This window comes from Cyanistes caeruleus, chromosome 18, assembly GCF_971803275.1.
Source record: "Cyanistes caeruleus chromosome 18, bCyaCae1.hap1.1, whole genome shotgun sequence".
Classification (NCBI taxonomy): domain Eukaryota; kingdom Metazoa; phylum Chordata; class Aves; order Passeriformes; family Paridae; genus Cyanistes; species Cyanistes caeruleus.
The window spans coordinates 4,851,137-4,878,384 of NC_141718.1; positions in this window are offsets into that span (position 1 = coordinate 4,851,137).

Consider the following 27,248-nt stretch of genomic DNA (forward strand, 5'->3'; position numbering starts at 1 on the left):
GGCCACCAGCGGGGGAAAGCCTGGAACTGCAACAACCTCCCCATCCCCACCAGCATCCCTTGTTGTGGCATGGCCACAGTCCCACAGACTGGTTGGGACACAAACTCCTGCTTTCTGAGAGATTTCATGGTCTCTGGCCTACTGCAAGCTGGGGCCTTGTCCCACTGCAGGCCGGGGCCTTGTCCCACTGGAGGCCGGGGCCCTGTCCCACTGGAGGCCTGGGCCTTGTCCCACTGGAGGCCTGGGCCCTTTCCAGACACCTTTTCAAGACAAATAATTAATTAATACTGGAGAATAAACCCCAGTAGCCGTGATGAGAAATCCACCCTGAGGCACACATGGGTCCAGCAGCCACCTTGGGGCCGTGCACCTGGGAGGGAAAGGTCAGAGTGAGCAGCTCCTGCCCTGTGACTCCTGCTGGGCTCTGCTCCTGCCTGCACAGCTCCAGCAGTGCCCTGTGCTCTGCAGGGACGTGTCGCCTTGAAAACTCAGCTTCTGAGCTTGCTAACATGGTTTTCTAAGGACTTTCCCAGGACAGTAACAGTAAACATAGATATGTGTACATTCTTTCTGTTACACGTCTTGTGATGAGCATCTCTCATGGCCAGTGCAGTGAGAAAGTGTTATCCTGACCATCCAATCCCTGGCCATGGTCAGAAGCCTATAAATCCTGGGAGGAAAAATAAACTCTCTCTTCTTTTCACCACACCTCAAACTGTGTCTGTGTGATCTATTCATCTTCAGCAGCAACAGGGACGCCCCACGGCAGTTCTGGAGGTGGCACAGAGGGAGAAGGAACGCTCGGATCCGCAAGACAGAGGGGGAGTGATGCAGCAGGGAGCTCCACATCTGGCTGCTCTGCAAGGAGCCCCCCTGGTTTGGGAGTGAGTCACCCTGCAGGTAATTAAAGGGCTGGGTGACTCAATAAAGGCTGATTTACACCTGGCTGCAGCGGGGATCCAGGGCTGTTCAGGAATTCCCAAGTGCAACCCTGCTCTGCTTTGTTCTTCTTGGGGATGGATTTCTGTTCTAAGCCTCCAGAGAAGCAATGAGAGCTTCAGCCTCATGTTGGTCTCCTGTGACCGACTGCAGCGCCATGGAAAACATTTCCACACTCTGGCCAGTGTTCTCTGTCAGTTCCCTGCCCCCAGGACCTCTCCCAAAATCTGTGTTCCGAGCTGCACCAGCTGCCAGCACCAGAGAAAACAAGTTGCTCCAAAGCAAGGAATAAAATCCGAGGCATCTGTGTGCTTTACACTCTAAACAGGCACTGCCCTGCCACCTCAAACTCCGTACCAAATCACAAGCAACAGAGCAGAAAACCAAATTATTTTCAGCTGTTACACTGCTTAATTTAATATTTCCAATGAGCTCCTTTTCCTTCTCTTCAAGAATGAAATGCATATTTGTGCTGTGTCACAAAACATTAGATTTTGTCAAGGCAATTCATTTTTCAGTGGTAATTTGTAAGTGCACACCACACCACACACGGGCTGGGGAATTTTATGGCTTCTTGCAGAGGCAAGGAAAATAAGAAGCACTCAAAGTAGTGATGAGAGCATGGAAAAAAAAAAAAAAAAAAAAGAAAAGTGAGAAGAGGTGACAATAACAGACAGAGCATTCATCTCTCTCAGCCACACCAGGCTGGGGAAGCAGAGAATACCCAGGGAGTAAACACGGGCGCGGGTGCTCCAAGGCAAACCCCGGCGGCGGCGCTGGCGGGCGCGGAGCGCGTGTTTGCAAAGCGCTCCACAGAATTTCAAACACAGAATTTAATGGGGCATAAAACGGGCTAAATAACCTCATCAGCTTAATAATAAAGCAAATAAAAGCCAGCCTGGTTTTTGGCTTGTTACAGCATGAGGGACTAGGGAAGACAAGGGGGTTCTATAGCGGCACAGGGAGTGCGGGCACAGAGGATTGGCCCTTCAGGGGTGTCAGGGGGTGCCAGGCTCTGCTTGGATGCCCCCAACTCAGCTTGGTGAGGATCCATCACCCAGCCAGCCAGGGACATCCCAGGACAAGGAGGGACAGAGAGCTGTCATCCACCTGGGTTGTGTTGAAAGACGTGGCTGCAACAGCTCCAGACGTGCAGGGCAGCAGCCAGCAGCACCAGGTGGAGGTGCCAGGATTCCAACAGCGGCTCATGAGCTCTGCCTGGGCCTCCAGCAGGGCTGAACTCAGCTTTCCTCTCCCCCAGTCAGCCCCACAGTGCTGCTGCTCCTGCTCCCAAACCAGGGGAACTTACCGCAGGGTGCCTGTGGGTACCAGGAGCAGAAATACTCAGGGATTTTCACTGGTGACCACAGCAGAGTGCCTGTGTGCTCCCCACAGCTCTGCAGGAGGGTCCCAGCAGGACCCTCTCTCACTCGGTTCATGGGACTCCACACCTCCCAGACATCCCAGGTGAGGTCCTGGAGGCCAGATTGGCTTCAAGACAGGGCTTGTCCGGTTCCTGGGAGGACAGGTGTGATGAAGGAGGGTGAGGCTGTAATTAAACTTCTGATTTAAAGGTAAATTATATCACAACAGGGGCAAAAGGAGACCTGATCGACTGTTTGTTGTGCTGCACTCATGGACAGCCAATTAATTAAACTGGCTTCAGGGATTTCTACAGGCCAGGTGCAGCAGCAGGAAGGAATCCCTCCCCAAACCACACCTCGGCCTCCAGCCTTGTCCTGCTTCTCCACTTTTCCCAGGAGCATCAGGTCCAGACACAGCTACAGCAGGGACAGGCTGCAGGTGCTGCTGCTCCTGGTGCTGCTGACAGCTCCGGTGCCAGGATGCTCTGTCAGGATTAAACTGACACTTTGGTGTCAGGAGGAATTTTTTCCAACTCTCTGGCACCATTTTGGAGGCTGTGTTCCCATATCCAAGCTGAGCATGCTGGAGCCCTGGGCTACTCTGCAAAGCTGGGCTGGCAGAGCCATACCCTGAGTGCCAGCACCGGCATCCACCCTGCTCCTGGCACTGCCTTCATTCACCACCTCTATTTTGTATTTGCAACTAGTCTCGAGTTAATAGCAGGTATCCAGCCTGTCAGAGCCTGACATGTTGTGACATACCATAATGTGACAAGTCCTGAGTGATGCCACTAAACGGGATCTTACTGCGGCAGTGCCAGACAGGCAGAGGGATCGTGCAGGTTGGTACAAGGGCCCCCACCTCAGACAAAGAAATAAATACCCATTCAATGCCACCTGCCTTTGAGTGCCTCACTCCTCTTCTTGCCACCACCAAAGATCATCCAGAGGGGTTATCAAAAGTTTGGGAAGCCCCAGGAGCCCAGCAAAGCTGGAGCTCCAGGAAACAGCTGCCAATGGCTCTGTCTCCCTCCTCCTCCTCCTCAGAGCACACAGGACCCTGTGAGGAGAGAGGTTTTAATGATTTTTTTAGCTCCCTGTGTCCCATGTTAGCTGGCACAGTGCAGGCAGCACCTCAGCCCCAGCAGCAGCAGAGCCTGTTTGTGTCCCTGAAGCTCCATGAGAAAGAAGGGAATAAGATTTATAGCAGATTTTGAGGTTAATCAGGAAAATCTTGCAGGCAACTGACTGTATAAGCTGCTATTGCAATAGCATGATTTATAATGCTGAGGAGTGATTGGGAACAGCATGGGGAGGCACAGGAGGAAAGCCCCAGTTGGCAGTGCCAAACCCATTCCTGTGGCTCGGTGACACGGCCACAATGTCCCCTTGGTCCCAGCCCAGCAAGGACTGAACATTCCTGGCAGCATCTTGACCCATCAGAGCCACAGCAGAGGGACCCCAGCCTGCCTGTAGGGATGTGTGATCCGGCTGATGCAGAAACCTCTGCAAAACTCCTGGAAAACCTCATTCTTCCACAGCATTAAACCACGCCTCTGTCCCAAAGTGAAATGTTGGTTGTAGTAGTGAGGGAAACAAAGTAGAGTTAAAACCAGGTTCAACTTTTATTCCTGTAGCAATTTTTAAATTATCTATTGCGAGATTTTAAAGCCTCAAATGATTTGTTTCACCCCAAACAATGGTTCTACCAAATTACACACGGCCTTCCTGCAGTAGGGGCTTCTTGCCTCCCTGAGAATTTTCCTGAAAAACCCTTCAGCTTTAGTTCCAGTTAAAAGGAAGCTGAGCACCCAAATCTCCATATCCCTGTGCAAATTGACTCTCTGTCCTCCCCGGCACTGACAATTCCTGTCTCCTTACAGTTCAAACACTTGTGGACACAGTGAATGTGCCGTGTGTAATTAATTACCTTAATGAGTTTAGTGACCTACCTGTGGATAACCACAGCTAAACGCTTCCTTTAATAGCTTCTCCTCCTCCGGTGAGCCAGGGAAGGAGGGATGGGGGAGAACAGGCGTGCCAGGTGCAGTGGCTGCTTCCTCAGCATCTGGACACATCTGCAGCTCCTCTGCATCCCCTTTCTCTGGGGCTTTGGTGGCACTCTGAGCAGGAACCCTGGCCCAGCAGCTGTGGCCATGGGAATGGCTTTCTGCTACTCTTCTGCCATGTTTAATCCCACCAATTTAAATTGGTCCTGGCCATTGTGGGGACATTGGGGAAGGAGAAGATGTGGGGTGGTTACCAGTGCAGAAACTCCTCACAGAATATGTTGAGTTAGGAAGGACCTGCAAGGGTCATTGAGTAGGGTCTGGAGAAGCTCAGTCAGTATTTAAACTATATTTCTAACCAAAAATTACCCAAAAAACTGAAACCCAGAAGCAGTTCCTAATCTGGCACTGGAGTTCTTGGGGAGCAGCCAGCAAGGGGACTCCACTAGTCACTGCCAGTGTTTATTTGCCTTACTTAAAAATATAAAGATTTTCTCTCCAGTTCTGGGCAGGGGAAAGGTTAATGAATTCCTTCAGAGTAAAGAGATCCTCAGCCCTCTCAGTGGAACAGGGTCAGAAATCAATGCTGGAGGTGGAGCAGGAAGGCCAGGTTGGAAAATAATGAAAAGGGGGGGAAAAAAATACCTAAATAAAGAGGCAGGGGAAAAAAAAATAAAAAATTATAAGCTAAACAAATGACAGGGTGACACTTGCTCAGCTCCCCACAAAGAATATTGAATTATTGTCTATAATTTGGACTATCGAACCTAAATTAGGGCCTCCAGACTCCAAAGTGCTGCATTGTGTGAGGGTCCAGGAAGGGTCAAACGCTCCTTTGGTTTGCTCGTTACTCGCTCTGATCCCAGGCTGTCATTAGCGGCAGCGGCGCCGCACAAAGCGCCTCACAAAAGCAGCACACATCAATGGTGCTAATTAATTGGATTAATGGAAGGGCAGCACAAATTAGGTCTGGCTTGGATAATTTCAATGAAAACTGAATACCAATCCCCAAAGTCATTGGAATATGGATGAGGCAAATTGAGTTAAAATAGAGGAGACTGCTGCATTCATTAGCCCGCCCACCCTCTGAAGTAGTTGTTTAATATGCAAACTATTAATATGCAAATTAGCACAAATGAAAAAAGTGTGATTTTTTTTTTTTTTTTTCTTTTTTTTAACTCTGCCGAACACAGGCAGCTGCCTGATGTGACAGAGCTGTGCTGCTCCACGCTGGCAGGGGATGGAGGGACCAAGAGCAGAGGGGCTTCTGTGGCAGAAATTCCCTTCCCATGCTGCCCTCACTCACAGCCAGGTGTGAGCCAGGAGTAGGAACACCTTCTATGGGCAGCCTGTGCCAGGGCTTCTCCACCCTCACAGGGAACAGTTTCTTCCCAATATCCCATCTACCCCTGCCCTCTGGCAGTGGGAAGCCATTCCCCCTTGTCCTGTCACTCCTGGCCCTTCTCCAAAGTACCTCTCTTGGAGCTTCTTTCATTAAGGAAAGGTGATAAGGCAACTTTTTTCCTCTTTATAACTTCTCCCATGGAAGCTGAGAGCTCTTCACTGAGGCAGAAATGAAACATTTGCTCCAGCTGACCCAGGGCCACGGGGGCTCGGGCAGGAGGTGCCGGGGCAGCGTGAGACCCCTGCTCACGGTTCCTGTAACCCAAACCGCCTCGGCCAGCACGTCAGTGGCTGAATCCATAAAGATTAGCAATAATTCCCAAACCGCTTCTGGCTTCACGGTTCCAGCCCTCTAAATTACAGCTCTATTGTGGTGCTTTCCCAGCCCTGCAGCACCAATGGCCACCCCCCGACAATTACAGAGCCAGCACAAAACTTCTTATAAATTGTAATTACCCCTAAGAACTGTTTCCCTCTTCAGCCTCCCTGCCTTAGCGGGTGACCCTGCAATGTTGTGACAAATGCCTTGTTTAGAATTATTTTTCCATCTCTAGCTGTTCACCAAACACACCAGGGTCTTGGGTTTTGGCTGTTTTTTATTTTTCTTGTTTAAATCAGATAATAGGTGAGATTATCTCACCCCCCACACTGGCAGCTCAGCCTGTGCAGGTTCTTGTGCCCTACGCAGGGCCAGGATCTGCCCAGTTTCCCCTGGTGCTGCATGGCAGTGCCACCACCGTGTCCCTGTACCAGGCTGTGGCCCAACAGCATTGTGTTTCAAGGGAGAAAACTGTCCTGTTGACCCAGGACGGATTGTGCCTCTTTTATGGAGGCCACGTGAGCTTCCTCAATTCCAGAGACCTGTCCTGAGCTCCACAGAGCTGGTCCACAATCAGCTGCATTTCTGTGGTCCTGATGCCAACCAGAGGGAAAGAACAGAGCTGCAGAGAGCAGAAGAACATGTACACAGTAGCAGAGAAATGCTGCTGGTGACAGCAACACCCCCATCCATCCCTGGTAGCCCCTTCCCAAATGGATGGGTCATTCCCTTGGTTTGTAGGCACCAGCTAATTTAGCTTCACCTTTGCCAGATGATTGCTGACCCTATTGTCTAATTGTGACCCACACCTTATTTAATGAGCCAGACCTGGCCAGCCCTGCTCCCTCAAACACTGGTGGCTCTCCCTGCCCCTCACAGCAGCCTCAGCAGCTGCTGACCCTGAGTGTCTGTGGCCTGGCTGCTGCCTGGAGAGAAGCTGGCAGGGCTCAGGCAGGGACACACTGCCCTGCCACAGGGATGGAGGGTGGCAGAGGGGACCAGAACCAGTGGTTTGGGTTGGAAGGGACCTTAGACTGTCATATTTCAACCCCCTTCTACAGGCAGGGACACCTTCCACTAGCCCAGGTTTCTCCAAGCCCTATCCAACCTGACTTTGGACACTTCCAGGGATGGGGCAGCCACAACATGCCACCATCCCAGCCCTGCACAGAGCTCATGGAAGTCCAATGAGAGCAAAGCACCAGGAAACTTTAATGACGCTGATTAAGAGTGCAGCCAGCCTTCCTTAATTAAAGTCCAATGTGTTTCTTGGGCAGAACGAACCCATGGCCACGGTTTTCTCAGCAAGCTCATTTGGTTTGTTTTTCTGTGCATAAAGGGATGTTGCTGCCATCCCTCCAGGAGCTGGCAGAGCCTCTGTGCTCTTGTCACCCTGTAACAGCTTCCTGGATTAATGATTCTGCAAAGGGCTAATTCTTAAGAGGGCAATGTCTTTTGCAGGCTGGTATTGATCTTTGTCAGCTTCCCCTTGAAAGAAAGAAAATATTGGCTTATTTACAAAAGGCAGCTTTTTGCTGCTGGCAAGTCAGTCTTGAGATCCATGGCTGCTCACGTCCCTTGGAAATTGGAAAGGCCAGGGGTAGTTCCTCGAGTGTCAAAATCCAAGCCCTTGAAGTCCACCAGCCCCCACAGAGTGTCTGGGATGGGATGGGTCTGACTCTGAGCAGGGATGGGATGCTCTGAGATGGGATGGGGGACCCTGTGCTATGGGAGAGGGGCTGCAGGGGAGGCAGCTGGTCACTTCACGGCTGAAACACTGCTCCTCACCTTTGGGGTGGGTTCTGAAGTTGAAAAAAATTAACATTTTTTGAAAGTACTTATTAAATAGATTTATTTTTTTTAAATCATGTATATGATTATGTAACAGCAATATAAAATATATGGAAACATTCAAAACTGAAAACAAAAAATAATCTAAACCCTGAAAAGTCATTCCAGCAGGCAGCTAGGAAGATCCCCTTGGTAATCAGCACTCTGCAGAAATAGGAATGTTCCCACCACCAATGTTTCTTTCACTGGCAGAAGGCAGCCCTGGGCACAGATGGGCAGGGACCATTCTCCATCCTCCCTCCCCGAGGTGCCCACGGAGCCCCACACAGAGGAACTGCTTCCTCGCTGAGACAAACCCCCAAAATATCTGCCTGTGAATCACCAGCCCCAGGCTGAGTCACAATTGCTCCCAGAACACGCCGTGCACCTGTGTGTGTGTCCAGGTGTGAATTCACACACATACCAGGGGTGATTGCAGCTCAGCTAAAGGGGAAACGAATTATAACATGAAAAAGATACAGGAAAATGCAGGGCTGCAGGAGGCTGCTGGGGTGAGCCTGTGACGTTGCTCCCAGGACTGCTCCTTCTGCACCCCTCTCTGTGCCAGGGGTCTGGGCCAGCCCAGGGGTGGCAGGAGCCAGTCAGCCCCCTGGCAGAGCCCCCAAACTGGGCTGTTTGCAGTGCTGCCCAGCTCCAAAATCATCACCCATCTCCTGCCTCACCCAATGGGAGAGCCACTGTTCCCGCTGCTGCTGCCTGCCTGGCTCCCCGTGCCCAAAATCATCATCAAACAATAACAGGATGGTTTGGGTTGAAAGGGACCTTAAAGTTAATCCAATTACACCCCTGGCCATGGGCAGGGACACCTTCCACTAGCCCAGGTTGTTCCAAGCCCTGTCCAACACTTCCAGGGATGGGGCAGCCACAGCTTCTCTGTGCCAGGGGCCCCCCCACCCTCACAAGGAAGGATTCCTTCCTAATCTCTTATCTAAACCTACTGCCTGTCATTTTTATGTCCCAGAATTATTGCTGTGACCATCATGACTATGTTCAGGGCTGTGTCACTGGGCATTGAACTGGCCCAGACATGGATCTTTTCACATCTGACACAACGTGACCGCGATATCTTGAACGGACGTACCGGGAGTGCCCGTGCTCCCCACACTGGTGGGCACTCGTGTCAGCCAGTCTGTGGGTGCCTGGCTCTACAGCCCCCATTCAGCACCGTGCTAAACAAACAATATTACACACTAAAACAAAAAAAAAAAAGTAAAAAGCTCTTCCACCCACTAACTCCTGCTGTGCAGAAGGTGCCAAATCAGATTACAGTGCACAGTTGCCACATTATCCTGTCTCGACTTCACTAACGCTCATTAAGCTTCTAAAATCCTTTTTATGGTGTTTATAACACCTCCAGAGGAGTTTACTGTGTAAATATTATTCTACCATTAAATCCTGCAACAAGGCAACCGTCAACAAGTGGAATTTGTAATGGGCCTGCCGAGAGGGCTCGGCTCGCAGGCTGCGGCGCCTGTGAAGTGAGGCCAACGAAAGCAGCCAAGAACACAGTACGGAGTGATAAAGCACTTCATTTTGATGCTTTAAATCTCCTACCACTTGGGCCTGCTTAATGTAACAGGCCCACTGAGACATTAGAGTTGGGCCTGGAGTCAAATAAGCTACAGGGAGCCACTTACTGAAAGCAGCCTTCCACGCAGCGGCTGCATTAGCGGTTTAACCCGGCTAATCCGGCCCGGAGCCACCGTGGGCCAGCACGCCTGGCCAGCAACGGGGCACAGCCCCGTGCCCCTGGGCAGCGGCTGCCCTTGGCCCTCTGTGGGGATGGGACACACCCTGGGGAGAGGGTGGGTGTCCCTTGGCTGCTGGTGCAGCCTGGGGATGCTCACACGGTCAGGGAGCAGAGGATGCTGCGGCTGCACCAACCTGGCACCTCTGCCAGCTGGAGCACCACAGCCCTTCTCCCTGCTCCCAGCCCCTCACCACACCCAGAGAGGACAAAACAGATGCAGAGAGACGAAATCACCTGGGAAAACATCAAAGAATGCCAAAATGAGAGAGGGGAATGTGGGCAGAGGGAGGGAAGGGAGGAGAGTCTCTGAAGGTTCTGCGGGTCTCTGCTCCCGACACTGGGATGGGCACGGGGCAGGAACGTGTCCCTGTTCCCTTGCAAGAGCTTCCAGCAGCTCACACCAGGCTAATCACCAATTCACTCTTGCTTCAGCAGCAGAAAATCAACCCAAAAATAAACATATAGAACTTCAGAGCAACGAGTGATTAAAAGGCTGTATGGGGACAAGCCTGAAACTCAACTGAAATATTGTGTTTCATGCTAAGTTGTGGAACCAGTTTTCCTCAGGCTTTCCCTCCAAAAAACAAAGGCAGAACCCCAAATTTGGCTTAACTGATAAAAGCCAGTTTGTGATGAAAAATCTCACTTTGAAAATGGCAATCTGAGACGCTTTGAGGTTTTGGACAAAAACCAACCATCCCTCCATTTTTGGGCCAAGTCTCAGTCCAGCTCACGATGGAGTTCACAGATCACTTTGTTTCCTCCCAGGAGTGAATGTCCATCCCTGCAAGGCATCTTTCCCTCAGTGGGACTCACCAGAGCACCCACTGCCTGCCCCAGCCCCAGCCCTGGGCCTGTGCCTTGGAACTCTGTGCCTGTGTGGGAGCAAAGATGACCAAGTTTGGGAATGTTGCTCACTAATTTTTACCATGTGTGTTCCTGCTGCTGGGTCAGTGCTGGCGGCCAAGCCCCAGGCAGGCTCAGGTTGGCCGAGGCCTGGCTCCTCCTGGGACCCCCTTACCTGGTGTCCCCTCGCTCCCCCCTGCCCTTCACTCACCACACAGAAAGGAAAAGCATCCCTGGGAGCTGGAAATCAACAGCACCCTGCACAGCTGCTGCACAAATTCCAGGTTTCAAGCAATTTTTTGGAAGGAGAGCAGAGGCGGAGATTTTTAACTTGTGTGTGGAGGAAAGGGCTGGAAATCCTCGCTGCAGCTTGACTAAAACCTTTGAATTTTGACAAAATCGCTTGGATTTCATTTTGGTTTTGACTTCAAGCAAAATAATTCATCATGCAAAATTAATATAGAAGACAAGAGTAACAATGCAAAACACAAAACATAATGTGATAAATAATGAAACTATTGAAATACAGGCTGGTTCAGAATTAAAAATTGAAACGATTTGATATGAAAATGTCACACAGAATGCTGCAGCCTTGTTGAATCTTTTTTTCCAATTTTCCTCCAACACAAAACTGCTGCAATCAGGCCCATCCTGCAGAGGTGCTGGGGGTGGGATGGAGCCATGGAGGAGTCACAGCAACAAAACCCTGATACGGCACCACAGTGAGGGGCCAGCCACAAATACCCTCCTAATTAATATAAATTGTTTGGTTAGCCCTGATAAACACTGAACACCTGCTTCTGGAGAAAGACTAATGAAAGCTCCACATTGGCAGCTCTCCCCATCCCAGCCCAGGAAACAGCCTGGCCCTGGCATGCCTGGGGATGCTGGGGACACCAGGACCTGTGACCCTCCAGCTGCCACCATCATCCCCGTGCTCAGCAGGATCTCTCCATGCTACAAATGTTTCTTCTCCTGGCTTTCATGGTGCAGTGACCACCCAAACACAGATAGGAAGAGGAGGGCACCTGCAGGCAAAGAGGGGCTTCTGGCTGTGCCCATGCCCTGAGGGATGGATGGGTGGATGGATGGATGGATGGATGGATGGATGGATGGATGGATGGATGGATGGATGATGGATGGATGGATGGATGGATGATGGATGGATGGATGGATGATGGATGGATGGATGGATGGATGGATGGATGGATGGATGGATGGATGGATGCTCCTGTGCACTTTGCACTTTGCATTTTGGAGCATGAAGTACCCTGACCTGAGCAGCAGCACGTGAGAAAACAAATGTAGTGCTGAGGGCATTCCTGAGCCTGGAGAATGCTAATTAAAGGGTTTCCTTCAAAAGGCAGGCTGGGATAAGGATCCCAATTATCCCAATAGGGAAAGGGATTTTAATGGGCGCCAGCACACCCAACAAAGGTCTGCAGGCTGCTCCTGACACAATCCCATTCAGGCAGCCTTTATGCAGTCGAGGGCGGGGATTTGGGAAAGCCCCGTCCCTCGGGGTAGAGGGTGACTGTCTTTAGGAGAGCTCTGGGGCAGGGAGACACAGAATTTCCCCCTGCCCATTCCAAGGGAACACAACGCTTGGACACCTCAACACTAACAAGTTCCTTCCACTGTGCTGCTTCCATGGATGCTCCACTGGCCTTTCCTAGGATCCTTGTCCTATGGTGCCACTCCCGGCCGGGTGCCACACGATGTGGTCACACCACGGTGGCAGCAGCAGCTGTGCCATGGCCCTGGCACATGCTCAGGGAGCCGGTGGCAGCCACCCAGGCACGGCAGTGGCAGCGGTGACTCAGCCGCCAGGAATGTGGGAGTTCTGCGCTGAAAGCCTTTTAATTCCAGCCTGGTGATGAATGGGCAAGGCCTGAAATGAAATGTTCGGAGGCTCAATGTACCGGGCCTCCCGCTTGTAATTATTTTTGTACAGAATATGTCAAGTGTCGTGCTTCACAAGAACTCGTTTAGCATGCAAACATTTTGTGATTAAGTGAGGCTTACTTAATTAAGCACTTTGTAATGACTCTTAAACCAAAGAGTAGTGGATTAGTGCGTCCTATTTGTGTCTATCATGTTAAAGGCGCCGTAATAACAGGTTGCTGCAGACAATTAGGGTTAGAATACAGAGTGGATGGAGGGAGAACCAGCAGGCACCCGGAGCCCCGCCACTCGCTAATGTCACCAGTTACTGCAGCCTCTGTGGGGACAATGTGAACCCCTCCTGCATCTGCCACCACGCCCAGCCCCGTGGCCGAGCCCTGGCACAGCTTGCTGTGACCCACCGGGACGTGTCCCACCGCAAACAGGTCAGGTAGGGCGGGCATCATCCCGGGAAAGGGTCCCTGCTCCCGCAGAGAGCCTGAGCACGTTCTTGCCAAGGCAGGAGTGGGATGGGGATTTTCTTGTGACTCTCCAGAACAACACCAGCGTGCTGGCACTGTCAAAGCACACACCCCACGTGTGCTTTCAGCCCCTGGATTTAGCAGATGTGGAGATGTGGTTTGATGGTGGCCTTGGCAGCAGGGCTGGGGGAGTGGGCAAGGGACACAGGGCTGGGGACAGCGGTGCTGATGGGTCCCGCCAAAGCTGCAGAGGGTTTTCCATGGAAACCACCCGACAGCAAGCCCAGAAATGCCACTTGTTTGTAGCCGGTGGCAGCCTCAGCACAACCCCCCTCCCACCCAGGCCCAGTGGGTGGCCCCACATTTTTCACCAGTGACATTGGCTCCCCTATTTCGTGCAGGGAGAGAGGACAGATTATCTCATTACTCCCCAGCCACTAATTCAGTTAAAGGACAAAGCGAGCGGCGCATCCCTGAGCGCAAACGGGGAAGGTGAGAGGCAGCACGGGCCCTGCAAACAGTCCACATCCCAGGACTTGTGTATGAATAAATCACACCCTGGGACCTGTGTGTGCTCACATCCCACCCCAGGACTCGTGTTGGGAGAGCACTGGGCACGAGGAACCCTGGAGCACCACCCTGCCATGGGCACAGCCCCACCACTGCACCACTCACAGGCTCCATCCTGTGCTCATGGCTCGCTGTGGCTGCTCCAGGAGCAGAGCAGTTTTATCAAGTTTTATAGTTTCTTTAATTGCCCTGGCACCTCTCTCCACCCTGAAAAGGAGGGAGCAGCTCAGGGGCACCCCAAGTGTGATGCACCAGAGCAGAGGGTCTCGCTCGCTCTCCCCCAGCCATGCAGGCTGCTCTCTCATTAGCAGAGTTAATAAACCAAACACTGTAATTTAGTGGGTTTGCTTTTCCCTTCACCTTTGGAACAGGAGGAAAAGCAGGAGTCACCATTCCTGAAAAACCTTCCCTTTGAGGTAGGAAATATTTCTCAGTTCAGTAAATAAACATCCCCACCTGCACATGCATGGGGTGGTGGAGCTCAGGGCAATTCACCTTTTTTATCTCAAAAAGAACAGAATTCCCCTTTTTTTTCTTTGGTAAGCGGGTGCCAGGAGCAGGCAGTGCCCCAGGAGCCAGAGGCAGCACGGGTGGTGGGGAAGGCTCGTGGCTCACAGCTCTGATCCCACATGGCCCCTTGCCCCCAGCTCCTGGTTCTCAAATGCTCAGAAGACAACAGGTAATAAATCTGGATATTTTACACTTTTTCATTTCCTCTTACCTCACATTTAATGAGATTTTACCCTTAACAAAGGTACTATTGAAGCTGACTCTTAAACAAGGCCAGACAAGGGCTGGGATATTTTGGGGATGGTTGGGGGAGGAGGGCTGTAAGAGATGGGGGCAGGGTGAGGAAAAGGGAGCTTTAGAGCAGGGTCAGCCTGGCTTTTGCTCAAGCTTTGAGTGAAGGTTTAAAAGTGATTTTATCACACACTTTGAACTCATCCCAGTGTTACTAGGGATGAAACTGATTTTATAGCAAGTCCCAAGCAGCCCAGGCATCCAAGATTTGGCGGTACAGGAACCACAGCTCCATCACTGCAGGTGGAATTTAGACTGGTGGGGGCCAATCAAACACCTCTGGGTATGAGCAGAGGGATAAACATGAGGCAGGTCACACTGTGCCAGGGGCCCAGGCACTGCTCACTGTGCTGCAGGGAAATTCCATGTGCTCATCTATTCCTGCCTGGGCTTACCTGACTCTTCCAGCCCTGCCCAGGGTAACCTGCTGGTCTATTCCCTGCCTGGGGTTTCCTGGCTCTTCTAACCCTAAGCTGCACACGTCAATTTTTTTTCCAGGATTGAATCAATCCCCCTGGAACAAGCAGCAAACCCAGCAGATGTAAAGCCACAGGAAGAAAATTCCCCAACTCCAACTGCAGCTCTGAACTCAAGAGAAACCAAAACATCTCTTGAAACCTAGCACTCCTCAAGGTTTTCCCAGCCCTAAATACTTGATATTTTAGTAGCTGTTGAATTTCAGAAGTTCAGTGTTGCCATGAAGGCGATTAGTGAGGAGAGGGAAGGAGGGGATCAAAGCTCTCTGGCCTGTGAGCACTCTCAGAGGAGGCTCCAGGTAGCAGGATCCTCTCATCTTGGCTGTGATCAGCGTGGCTCTGCACACACTCCCCTCTCCTCCTCTCCCTTCTGTTCCCTTTGCCAGTTGCTTTGTACAGCTCCCATCTTTTGGGAGGGAGGGAGGGAGGGAGGGAGGGAGGGAGGGAGGGAGGGAGGGAGGGAGGAAGGGAGGGAGGGAGGGAGGGAGGGAGGGAGGGAGGGAGGGAGGGAGGGAGGGAGGGAGGGAGGGAGGGAGGGAGGGAGGGAGGGAGGGAGGGAGGGAGGGAGGGAGGGAGGAAGGAAGGAAGGAAGGAAGGAAGGAAGGAAGGAAGGAAGGAAGGAAGGAAGGAAGGAAGGAAGGAAGGAAGGAAGGAAGGAAGGAAGGAAGGAAGGAAGGAAGGAAGGAAGGAAGGAAGGAAGGAAGGAAGGAAGGAAGGAAGGAAGGAAGGAAGGAAGGAAGGAAGGAAGGAAGGAAGGAAGGAAGGAAGGAAGGAAGGAAGGAAGGAAGGAAGGAAGGAAGGAAGGAAGGAAGGAAGGAAGGAAGGAAGGAAGGAAGGAAGGAAGGAAGGAAGGAAGGAAGGAAGGAAGGAAGGAAGGAAGGAAGGAAGGAAGGAAGGAAGGAAGGAAGGAAGGAAGGAAAAGGAAGATCATATTTTAATCTGTTTTGATGTTCTTCAAAGCTGCAGGCCCAGCTGTTCTGTCCCTGCACAGGTAAATGCACCCACCAGGAGAAGCAGAAGAGCACAGTACAGGTGAGATCACAGAAAAGAGCCCAATACAGGTGTGGTTAGGGGAAAGCTCAGTATGGGTATGAGCACAGGGGAAGAGCACAGCTCCTGGGAGCAGCCTGGCTGCAGCCAGCCCCCTGCAGCCAGCCCTGACATCTGCAGTGCTGAGCTCCAGCCCCTGGGTCTGGAAAAGCGCTGCTCCAGTTTAGTGAGTCCCGGCCGTTGGCAGCTCCCTGTTAAATCGCAGCGTTAATCAGAAACACATTGTCCATATTGTCAACACTTCGTTTAACCACTTCTATAAATTCAGTATTAGTGTTAAAAAGATTCTGATTTGATGGATGAAATAGTCATCCTCCTGCAAGCCAAACCCAATAAAAGTGAGCTAATAATTCATGGGAATAAGGCAGAAGATACTCCACAGAGGCACAAATGGGTGAGATTTCCCTTCATTTGCATCCGGTTGGAAAGAGCAGCCGGTGCCGACAGGAGGCTGAGGGAGGAGAGCAGCTCTGTGCTGGCTCCTCCAGGAGCTGCTCCTCTCCTGTGGGACGTGGAATGATCAGGACACAGCACCCCAAAACTGCACATCCACTCGTGGCCAGGCATTGAATGGGGTGAACACTCCAGGAATGCTTCATCCTCTAAATACAGCACGAGCTGCCCTGGCACAGCAGCTTTTCCTGGCTTTGTGCAGCATCATGAGAAGCTGGTTTGGGGGGCATATGTGAGTTATCTCACTACTACCATTTTTGCTAGTCAGCCCTCCCCCAGAGGGATTACCTGAGGAAATATCTGTGGGAATACAGATATCCCAGCACCAGCCAGAATTTGCTGTCAATCCCACCCTGCCTGAGCCGCTCCTGACCAGCTTGGTGCCCCCCAGCCCATCCAGCAAGGGGGGAATACCCTGGCATTCCAAGAGATGGGATCTTAAAACGAGTCTCTAAAGCCTCTAGGTGACCCAAGTCACCTAGAGGCTGGAACTGTGGAGGTGTGAGGTGGATCTGGGGGAGCTGAAGGGAAGCCAGGCTCAGAGGCAGCAGGACAGGAGCCACAGCAGGAGGGACACGGTGCTGGAGCAGCTCCGAGGGCAGCGCTCAGCACCCAGCCACCGACACCCCAGAGATCCTGCTGGCCCAGGATGGGCATGGCCAAGAGCTGGGTCCTGCCTGCAGCCCTCAGGCTTGGCCACAACCCCTCCAGTGTATCCCCAGGAGTGGGATTAGCCAGGGAAGCTCAGCTGTGACCTGAATTCCCCACCCTTCTGCCCCTTAATAACGAGTCAGGCCTCAGATTCCCGATGTAATTGCATGAACCGAGAGACTTTCAGCACTTCTCATCCTACACAAATAGTTTCCATTTTGATTCCCAATCTCCTCAAGAAAGTATTTGAAAGTTGTTGTTTTTACTGCAATATGAGTATGAAAAAAAATAGCTCTACTCGGTGAACTTGGAAGTAATGGAATAATAATCCAACAACACAAGCCTTCTTGGAAAACTCTTCTGAGAATACCAGTGCCCTTGGGCATGTCTAGAGCCTTGTTTATTAAAACAATATAGTTTAAGAATTAATGCATTTATAAAGCAGGACTTATTACATAAGAATATTGTGCTTCTTTCATCATTGCAAAGGATCTGGTAACTAAATTAATGTAGCCCATTTGAAAGGTTTTTCTCTTAATCTTATTTGGATTTAGGTAGCTGTTTTTTGAGAAAAATATGGAAGAGGGGATAAAAGGAAACCTTTGCACAAATACTTCTGTCAGCCAAACTCTTCATGGGTTCTGCTTCTTCAACTGAAGAATGCAAGAAGAGATCAAAATTAGGGGAAATAAATCACATTTCCAGAAAAATCTGTATTTATGTTGGAACAGAGAATGTCTGACAGAGAAGGGAGATATTGGAGGACTGGGCAAGTTGGGAAGAACTCAAAGCAAATGAAGGTTCCAATTCTGCAAACAATTATGCCTGTGGTAATTGGGCTGTGTGAGCCAGGCTGGCTCTGCCTTTGCTGGGAGCTCACGTGGCTGCGGGACCAGCGCTCCGGTGCCACCGGAGAACGGGACAGAGCTGCTCCCAGGATCTCTGTGGGAAGGGATGGACATGGACAGGACCCTCTGGCCATGTCTCTGCCAGCTCCTGAGCTGCCAAAGGTCTCAGGAGGAGCTTCAGCCCATCTGTCACAGCACCAGGCTCATCCTGCTGCTCTGGCCCTGCCCTGTGTCACGGTGGCTGCTTCCCTCCTTCCCAAAGGCTCCAGGGAATGTTGGGTTGCTTTGGATTGGGTTGTTTTTCCTTTTCTTCCAGGAACTTGGTGTGATAAATCAAAGGAGATGATCCAGGCTGCTGACAGCACCTGGAATGAGCCACTGGGCTGGCTCATCCCCTGTCTCCCAGGGGGAATAGGCATGGAGCAGGGATGGGATGGGATGGGATGGGATGGGATGGGATGGGATGGGATGGGATGGGATGGGATGGGATGGGATGGGATGGGATGGGATGGGATGGGATGGGATGGGATGGGATGGGATGGGATGGGATGGGATGGGATGGGATGGGATGGCTGCTCCCTCTGGAAGACAAAACAATCTCCCATCCCACATTGTGCCTCCCCAGTGAGAGGCCTTTTGCCATTTCCAGTTCTTGTGCTGTGGAGGCCCTGGGGGATTATTTTAAAGTCCCTTTTGGCTGGGAAAAGTCTGGATTTAGTAAGCCCTTTCCAGTGTGAATTTTTTGCAGTTTTTCACAGTGATATCACTTTAAGGTTTTCCATAGCCACAGAATTTCTTCCAATTAATGGAAAAAACATTAGTGTCCGTTTAGGAAAATAACTTTTCAATTGCTGAAGAAACTCTCTGGTTGTGCCTCAGGCAGAAATGGACTCTGGAGGAGCAGGTCCTGGAGAACAAAACAGAGCCACACAAGGGTCTGGGACAGACCTGCTGAGCCCAGGGTGCTCTGTGATGTGCCCTGGTCATGTGCCAGCTGTGCTGCACCATCTGTGCCCAGGTGTGCTCCCTATCACCTCCTGCCCAGGGCTGGAAGAACAGCCAGAGGCACTTTGGTTTTCCTCCAGACAATTTGGACCAGCCCTTTGCCCATGCAGGAGTCATCTGCCAGCAAATGTCCCAGGCTGGGATATGGGTGATGGAGTCTGCCTTCAGCATCTGGGCTATTTCCAGATAGGAAAACATCGTGTATGGAGCTCCATGGGAAAGTTTCCAAAGAGTAAAGAAAAGCCAAATACTATCCCTTCTGCAAGTTAAACCAGAAATCATATCTGACATCAGTGACACCGAGAAACCTGCCTGGCAGCACAGCCTGGCAAGGAACACTCTGGGCTTCTCAAAAGATGGAAACCAAAAGGCATTTCTCCAGCTGGTGTCAGCTCCTGGGATGCCCCTGGGAAGCACAGTTCATGCCCAGATGTAACCCTGAGTGTTCTGCTGGCGTAACCCAGTGCTGGTGCTGGGACAATGGTCAGAGTGAAGGACCTGCCCTTGCTGCAGAGTCTGAAGCAGCAGCAGACACACAGCTCTGAGGAATCTGAGGTTGCTGTGAGAGCATCATCCTGCTCCTCCCCGTGATTCCAAATAAAAGGAACTGTGGGTTTTTCAGTCCCTGATAGGTTCAGTCAGTCCCCAGGACAGTGATCAGACGATGTAAACAGGACACGCTTCAGCAAGGCTGTAAATACAATTTATGGCTGCTGCAGCCTGCAGTGCTCAGAACACGGGACCCTTTCAAAAGCACATGTGCCTTTTTCTTACTTAGAGATTTCACCATTTGGGAACATTTGATCCCCTGTCAGTTTTTAGGATGCCAAAATGTCTAAGAACAATGTTGAAAAGCTGACAAGTGTTTCAGTGACCTGCTTTGCTCCCCTGTGCCGTGTGCTGCTGTTTTCTGCACGCTGAGTTCAGACACACATCCTTTCACAGGGTGTGACCTTCTGCGGCCAATATTCCTAAATTTGGCTTCTGCCTAGAAATAAAGTCACTTTCTCCACTTGCCTGCAAGTTCTGTGGCCCAGAATCATCCTTTAATGCCTCAGGATCAAGCACCTGGGGGAAAATGTCAGGGGTGAAAATCAGGAGAAAAGAGAACAGCAACAACCACACGGGACATTGCTGAAGGTGTTCCCATATTTCCCTTTCCCAGGGGGTGTCCAGCTGCTCCTCCTGACCTGTTCTGGCTGCGATGGGCAGCCCCCATGTACCTCAGGGCCCACAGCCCCCACTTGTCCAGAAGAGCTGAGGGGGTGGAAACTTCTCTCCTTCCAGCTTTGGTTTCCAGCTGAAACCCTTGGCGACATTTCTGTTTTGCTTAAGATCAAGTTCCACCTTCTCCCTGTGGTGCAAGAGCTTGGCCCGGGTCTCAGAGGTCTCTGGCACTGGCAGCAGCCTCTGGAGCAAGTGGAACTCTCGGGGTGATGGGAGGAACTGCTCGGTGCTGGGGAGCAAACCCCACTCACAGACACAGACTACAAACACCTCCCATCCCTGTGGCATGGAGAGTTCCTGGGGAGACAGCAGGACTGAGGCAGCCTGGGGAGCAACGGGGAGAAATCTCATCCTGACAGCGAGGGGGGGACAGGAGCATCTCCTCCCAGCCCAGAGATGAGACTGTTAAATTCCGTGACAGCACAGACAGGGATTTCCTCTCAATAAAGTCTTAAAGGGTTTTAAAGACTTAACAAAAATAGCTTTGAACGGTGTCTGAAACGGTTCAGCTCTGGGGTTCCAGGCTTTGAGCAGTGTTGTAGGAAATTTTCTGATGGAGCATTTCCATTGGAAATGGCGGTTTCAGGGAGCTGAGGACATTTCACAGGGATAGATTGATTTCAAGGACATTTTAACGTGGATTTTGTTTTGCCACTGCTGATAGTTTCCTTTGGTATTGATCTTTGCATTTCACCAAATATTTAACAAGCAACAATAACATTTGCTAAGAATATCGAATTTCATCAAACTTTTGGGCGTGCCTTGCTCAACTCAAAGCACCATCTTAAAAACCATTTTCTGCACAGGATACACGCTGCTTTCCAGCTGGTTTTAATCTCGAAACGCAAAGCTTTGCTGTGATTGTTACTTTGAATGATGTCGATTCAGGATGATGAAAGCACTGGTGACTACGTCATTCCCGCTGTTTGGGGTTGGTGACATTCCCGCTGTTTGGGGTTGGTGACATTCCTGCTGTTTGGGGTTGGTGACATTCCCGCTGTTTGGGGTTGGTGACATTCCCGCTGTTTGGGGTTGGTGACGTTCCTGCTGTTCGGGGTTGGTGACATTCCAGCTGTTTGGGGTTGGTGACATTCCTGCTGTTTGGGGTTGGTGACATTCCCGCTGTTTGGGGTTGGTGACATTCCTGCTGTTTGGGGTTGGTGACATTCCCGCTGTTTGGGGACGGTGCCATTCCTGCTGTTTGGGGATGGTGACATTCCAGCTGTTTGGGGATGGTGCCATTCCTGCTGTTTGGGGATGGTGACATTCCAGCTGTTTGGGGATGGTGACATTCCTGCTGTTCGGCCACAGGAAGCTCCTGCTCTCGGTGGCGTTGGCACAGGCAGCGCTGGAGCCGCAGGAGCCCGGTGACAGCAGGAGGACGTGACGGTGCCACATGTGTAGCTGTGTGTTATTATTCACCTTGGCTGTGCCTCCTGACTCTTCCAGGGGTCCACACGGATCCTGAGCCAAGGGAGCAGCGGGAGAAGCTGAGGGGAAGCAGAAGAGTGGGAGCCCCACAAGGCTGTGTCTGTGAGAGTCCCCATTCCCACAGGGATGGCCCCAAAGCATCCCAGGGCTGCTGGAAGGGCTGGCAGTGCAGCAGGAGCACCCAGCAACCCTTCTCAAGGGATTTATTTCCTGGACTGCTCCCTTGCCAGAGGCTGATGAACCAGGATTTTAATTGGTTTGGATGTGGGAAATGGGGTTGAAATCAGGGAAAGGGAGAAGTGACTCCAGTAGGCTCCTTGCAGATGAAAGCAGTGGGAGGGCAGTTTAGGGAGTTTCTACTCAAGGAGAAATCCCCTCTGGCTGGGAAGCTCACAGAGGCACCCACAACACCCAGGCTCTGCAAGGGCCAGGGAGAAGACCCTGGGTGTCCAGGAAAACTTCCAGAGGCACACAGGACCTGGGTGAAACTCCTGCAGGATTTGTCAGCGGTGTGATAACGGAGGCGATAGGGAGATAAGGGCGGTGATAGCGCTGCCATCGGAGCTGATGGGATCACACCGAGGCTGAATGGGCTCCGGGAAGCTCGGAGCTTTCCTTTGGAGCCTGAAGGAAATAAAGCCCTCAGTACAATAAGCAGATCAGATAAGCCAGGAGAAAAATGGAACTGCATAAAGTAAAAATAACTCATCTCTCCCGTTTTCACCACACACAAAAAGCTAAAGCTGATCCCGAAAGATACCTGGCGCTGCTGCTCTGGGGATCTTGCTTTTGAGAAAACCAGGGAGATCTGGAGCTGGAGTCAGCACATCGCCCCTTGCCGTCCTTCCAATAGCACGCAGAGAAGCTCTGAAACCCAGGAAATGCTAGTACTATATTTTATTACATTTTAAAGAGACAAAAATCCTCTGGCTCAAATGCGCTGCACAAAATAAACACAATTTGAGTTCTCTCTCCGCACGCTGGGGCACTCGCTGAGCGCACACACAGTGACTGTAACATAACGCTTTCCTAGGGGCTCCCAAGCTCCAGTGGGGCCCCAGCCTGACTTGGGGAAGGAATTGGGTTCACATAACCCTCACTTAAAAAATAGACTGGCACATTTTTGCTTTATCAAACTCTATTTGCAAAAGACTAGGGCTAAATGATCTGAAAAGGTTATTTTGAAACAGGGTCACCCTCACTGCCACAGGTCTAATAAAACAAAACTATGGCCAAATTAGAAACATATTTCATCTAATAGGGGAAAATATAATTGGTGAATCTGTCTGGTGTTTGACCTACAGTATTTATGCTAAATGAAAGTTTAAATATATCACAATGCAGCACGAACAAGAAAAGCTGCATTCACTCTCTGTTCTGCGGTTTGATCCCTTCCCCTTAACCCTTAGCTCCACACGAACGCCAACATCAGCATTAGCTTTGGCCACGCTGCTCAGATGCTGTGAAACAGAAGGCATGGCCAAGGGTTGCAGGAGACATGAGTGATTCTGGGAAAGTACCCAGGATACCAGAAGGGGCTTCAAAAACTGCTGTGGGGTGTCCCTCTCAAACTGAGCCCCCTCGGGATGGGGAGTCTGACATCCAGCTGGGATCTCCAGGTGAGATTTGAAGCCAGGACCTGATTGATGCTGGACAGGAGGATGAGGTGGCCACTGTGTGGGGTTCCTGGCTCCGCCACCCTTATGACACACAGAGCTGTGTGGGCGCAGAGTGGGTACCATAAAAACAGGGATTCTGCATCATCAGAGTGAAAATATCACACTCTGGTCATGAACGTAGCGTGCAGGGCTGGTGCTGGGCTCACATGCGTTCGCTGATGATGCAGGAGGTGCAATTTGTGGTCAACCAGCTGTTTGTAATTCCCATCGCCCGGAGAACCCCTCCTCCCACCCCCAAATAATTTATGTTCCGCATAAAAGCGAGAGAATCCTTGAGCAGCAGTGATGGATGAAGGAGATTATTAACAAGGATATCATTTTAAGAGAGTCTGTCTTTTGGTTCCTCGCAGTTACATAACATTTCATAAATTTCATAACAGATTGGTTCCTGACTGCTTCACCTGACAGCAGCAGCTCAGCCAGCCTGGTGGGATCACAGGGTGCCATGCCCTGAACCCCAGGCTGAGCAGAGTTCCTGGGTTCCATCCACAGGGATCTGCTTTCCACGGACCCCACAGGTCCTGCTTCCCCAGTCCCAGGCCTGAATCAGGTGAAAATAACTGGAACAACCACAAGAGAATGCTCTCATCACCCCTGCCTACGCAGAGAAAGGATCAGGTGAGGTTTTGGCAACTTGGGTGACACAAACACAGTTTATCCAGGTCTAAGACACCAGCTTCAAGCCCCAGTGTTGGCACTGGTGCTGCAGAGTCACCATCCCCAGCTGGGAGGAGAAGCCAGCCCACCCCATAGCCCCTGCCTGCTCCCCATCCCCTGGCTCCCCCCAGCATGAGGGGCTGGTTGGACAAACAGCACCGGGCACTGTCCCCTCCATGCCACAGCTCCTGCCCTCCCTCCTGCAGCCGTTTCAGGAGTGTTCTCCCTCCCCCTGGCATGGGAGAGGAGCAGGATGGCTCCATGAGGAGCTCTCCTGACAGGGCCATGTGCTGGTCCCTGTGCTCCCCTGCATTCGGCAGAGCCCTGTAGCTCAGCCAGACGCACGCAGCTATGATTCATCCCTCACAGGAGTGCAGGCTGAAAACAAAAATCTCAACCAAACAATCCTTTTGACTCCGAGTCCCAGTAAATGGGCAGGAGCAGGGATGCACAGCTCTTCCCACTGGGACACCTGGGGAGAGCAGTGCAGGGGCAGGAGCAGATTCTGCTCGCTGGGCCTTGGCGAGCCAAGCGAGCCACACTGAAATTCCGAGCAGAGAAGCAGGACTGCAACCTCGAGCTGAGCAAATGGATGGGGGAGACAGGGATCTTCTTTCTTTTCCTTTATTTCCCCCTTTCTTTTCTTAAAAACCTTCATGTGGAAGAGAAAGGGGCTAATTAAATTCTTTTGCTGAACATATTTAGCGAGTCTTTCAGAGAAGTGATTGCGTTTGGCCGCAGTCCAACAGCCAGGAGATAGGATTGTGCTCAGGAACAGGCAGAGCAGAGCTCTGATTTAGGAGGATCCAGGCAGATCCCAGCTGACAGGGTCTGGCCTGTCTCAGGCACCGTGGGAGGAAGGATGAGGGTGGCCAAGGTGGCTTTCTTGAATTCCTAGTGCGTGAGGTTAAGGAGGATCTCGTCTCCGTGACATCCTCCGGGGCTTAATTTACAGCGTGCCCCGACCATGCTGCCTCCCCGGCACTGAGTTATTGTTTAGTCAGCACCGAGCATCCATCCCATGCATCCAAAAATCAGCGAGACTGCTTGTGGCACCAGCAGCCCCGAGGCCCCACTCAGCCCCGCACCAACACCAGCTGATGCCATGAATCCCAGCCTTGTCCATATTCAAGGGCCACCAAAACCACGTTTGAGTTTGGATGCCGGGCTGAGCTGATTTTCAGGCTGATTTCCAGCTGAATTCCAGGCTGTGCCGGCTGTCCCAGGCTCGGGATTGCCGAGGGATGCCTGGGACACGCAGGATGTGGAAGGACGTGTGCTGCCCACTGCAAGCGCTCCCGGCTGGGGGGGCTGCACCGAGCAGCGCTCCGGAGCCTCGGGGATGCTCCGAAGCCTCGGGGATGCTCCGGAGCCTCGGGGATGCTCCGGAGCCTCGGGGATGCTCCGGAGCCTCGGGGATGCTGCGGAGCCTCGGGGATGCTCCGGAGCCTCGGGGATGCTCCGGAGCCTCGGGGATGCTCCGAAGCCTCGGGGATGCTCCGGAGCCTCGGGGATGCTCCGGAGCCTCGGGGATGCTCCGGAGCCTCGGGGATGCTCCGCAGGCCCCGGGGTGCTCAGAACCCCGGAGCCACAGCAGCAGCACCGCCAGGCCGGGTTCCCTGCCGTGCCACGGGCAATGAGGAGGCACAAGTCAGCCCGGCTGTGAAATCCCCCTGTATTCCCGTGCAGGGGGGGTCCCCTCTGCCAGCCCCTGTCCCAGGCACTGCGAACACCCTCCCCGTGCAGCAGCTGCCCGGAGGGACCCCGGCCCCTGCGGGGTGGCACATTTACATGGCCTCAGCACATTTCCATCTCTTCACCTATTTCCGGGGCAAATTGCCTGGTTTTATGGCGCCTGACCGGCTCCCTCGGGGACAGCATTAGACGGGCAGGCAGTGAACCACGACAAGAGGTTTTGCTTTTCCCACAAGGTTCCTGTGAGAAAGCCCTCCCTTCTTCCCTCCCTCCCTCCCTCCTGCTGCCTTCATCTCCTCTCCAAGGGCGCTGTGCTCAGTCTCTCGGCCCCCGGGTGCTGGGGAGCCCCTCATTGCCCCAGAAGCAGCAGCCGGCACCAAGAGCTGCGCCCCGCTGCTCGGCTGCTCTCTCGGCAGGCTTTGCCCTCCCATTTCAGCTCTTTGCTCTGAGTGGCCCTTGTGCAGGAGAAGCCTGGAAATGGCTCTAAAGCCCGAGATGTGCCAGGTACAAATCCTGTTTCCTTCATCCCAGGCCCCTGAGCATCACGGTGTCAGGGACCCTGCTGTCACTGGGGTCTGGCACCACACTGTCCCCAGCCCTGCTGTGTGTCAGGAGGGGCCAGGGGACCCCCAAACAGCCCTGCTGGGGTCAGGCTCTGTCCCGGGGCAGCAGCTGCAGTGACTGTGCTGCCCAGCAGCATTCCCAGAAGAACTGGAGATCCCGTGGGAGCACTCTTGATCCCCCGGGAGCCAGAGTCCCAGGATGGTGGATGATGTCCCCTGCACACATTCCTTGGAGCTGGCACTCCCACCACCTCACTCACACGAGGCGCTGGACTGGGAACATCCTAACAGAGACGGCTTCAGCCCCAGCAGATGTTTCAAATTTGTTGTTAACCCGTATTTATTTGGACTGATAATAGCAGGCAGCCCTCCAAATGTGCCGGGAGTTTTACAATAAACTCAGGCTCGCTCTATCAAAAGCAAATCGATGATATTGGCCCCACCCATCCACATGATTCCCACCGGCACATCCCAGTCCCTCCAGGATGGGATCTACCCCTGTGCAGGTCCTGGACCAACTTCTCCAAGAGTTCCTGCAGGCTCCCTCAGCCCCTTCTCCAGCTAAAGCTCCTTTTTAATTGCCTTCTGAGAGGAGCAGTGACACTCTCCACAGGGAGGATTGATTTAGACATGCAGTTTTCTCCACAGACTTCACAAACTGTTGTAACAAGGTCACAGAGAAAAACAATTTTATCCTCTGATTACTGTAACATGATATGAGCCTGGAATTGCATCCACTTGGACTATTTCTTTAGGCATTGTTTGTCTGGTCCCTGAAGAAAACTCCTCTGTAGGAAGCACAGGCAGACTGGATTGCTCCCAGTGTTTCCCAGTGCTCCCCAGGCACCTGCAAGGGCAGATCCTGGGTGCTGGAAGGGAGCTGCTTCAGCTTCAGCAGCAGCAGAGCCCAGCACAGTGCAAATCAGAGCCATTAAGGAACGAGGTGCATTTCCACTGGATGGTCCCTGGATGCAGAACATCTTCCTGCATCCTTTCTGGTGAGCCCAGAATGGACTGTTTAGAAAGTGCAGCAGGGGAGGCACACAGCTCATCACCTCTTCCTGATCAAGCCAAATCCATACAGAAAAATGAATCCAGCACTTGCAGGTACCTCACTGTCTGTAAATACTCATCCAGAGTGAAATATTACAAATATTCGGCGAATTATCAAAATAATGGGAATATAACAAGGTCAGAATACTGAGACATCCGATCACAATCAGCCCTAATTCCACCAAAGGCACGTTTAAAGGAGATTGTTTTGTCAAAGGTTTTTCATGGCCCGGTGGCTTTG